This window comes from Symphalangus syndactylus, chromosome 7 (assembly GCF_028878055.3).
Source record: "Symphalangus syndactylus isolate Jambi chromosome 7, NHGRI_mSymSyn1-v2.1_pri, whole genome shotgun sequence".
NCBI classification, from domain to species: domain Eukaryota; kingdom Metazoa; phylum Chordata; class Mammalia; order Primates; family Hylobatidae; genus Symphalangus; species Symphalangus syndactylus.
This window is the reverse complement of record NC_072429.2, coordinates 141720282-141721970: the sequence shown is the minus strand read 5'-3', so window position 1 is coordinate 141721970 and position 1689 is coordinate 141720282.

Below are 1689 nucleotides of genomic sequence, written 5' to 3'. Positions count from 1 at the left end.
TGGCCTCAGAGACATGCCAGCCAAAGCTACCCTAAGAGGAGGCCACAGAGGAGCAGCCCCCGCCAAGCCCCGTCAACGGCTTAGAGCACCATAGGGCTGGCAGGTGGGGCCAGCTCCTCCTCTCTGCTGAAGGACCCCGAGGGTGCACTGCCAAGGCTGCCCAGCGGGGGTGCTGGTGGTTCAGTTATGAGTTTGGCTCCATTCCCACCCTCTGTGCTTGGCTTCAGAAGCAACTCTGCAAGCCACATTTCCACTTTGCCAGCAGGGGCTGCAAGAGGGAGCCTGAGTGATGGTGACGTGGAGGCTGTCCCTGGGCACCGCCTTAAACAGGGCAACTCATCTATCTCACGGCCAGGCTCTGCTCAGGGGGTTGCTGAATTTCCACCCCACGTCGTGGGCAGAGAACTTCAAGGCAGTGTGCTCGGAGGCGGAAGCCCTTGCGGATGTTCCCTGCCTGGCTGGTGAGCTCCTAATGACCCTTCCCGGGCCACCTCCAGCGTCCCGAGCTGTAGGCCCTGCAGAAGCAAGCCATGGCCCAGCCCCAGTCTGCAGGGAAGGCAAACTGAGCTGTCCCGGGTGAGCCCTGAAGCCTGCTGGGAGCTGAGAGAGAAGCCTAGACACCCTTGTTTATCCAGTTTGCTACCTCCTTGCTCCTGGAAAATACCAGCCACACCCCAAGCTCAGGAACACAGGCATCCCTGCATCCTGGCTCCTGGCTGACAAGATCAGCTGGAAACATGTGCACCCAGCCTGCCTGGGAACCCAGAGTGAATCATCTGTGTCCTCCACCTCCCAGCCCCAGTCTCTGCTCCCAGTGGAGCCAGCACAGCTCAGGGAGGGGCCAGCCTGGACATGCCTGGGCAAGCGTTCATGGTGCAGCTGTGTGCCACACTCAGTGAGCCTGGAGCCCAGAGGCTGGGATCCTTCAAAATGGGTTTCCAAAAGCTGGTGTACTCCCTGCTCCAGGAGGCCAGAGGCAGCAGGGAGAAAGGGGTTGCAGGGACAAGGTTCTGGGTGGGAAGGAAAGAGGGGAAGAAGCAGGGTGGCCAACAGCAGGTGCTGGGACACCTTGCAATGCCCAACTTTTTCCTGGTGCCTCCCGGCTCATGCCCCTTTAAGAGCCCCATCAGCCTGAGCCCCCAGCTGCTCTCTGATCCCTTTGTGAAGTGCTCTGTGTCTCTGAGCAAACTGGCATTCCTTTGCTTCCCCCAAACTCTGTTCCTAGATCCTAATACATCTTCCAATCACTATGACCAGGCCCAGGGCTGAGAATGTGAACTGTGGCAACCCAAAATAATGGAAAGGATCAGAATCCAGTCTAAATTTATTCAAGTGCAAAGCTGAGAATGACCATCCAGGTAACACAGACCCCAGAAGAATGAAGTCCGTGCTCCGAAGCTGGAAAGTTAAGGTCTTGCTTTTCTATACAGGTAAAACAAAGACATTTAACAGGCTTACCATTTTTTTCGTACAAGGCCAGCTTATGAGATACAGCAATTTGATTACAACTTGTTTTCGTTTGCCAGTTTAAAAGTATATTTAACATTCCATCTTGGACAATGTGATAGTCGTGAAGTCTTTGTCTAGGAGAAGTAAAAGGGAAGTCAGTCTCTAATGAGATCAACAGTGAAGAGGGAAGTGGTCTGCTTTGACACTCTGTTGTCTTTTACAACATACTGCAAAATGATG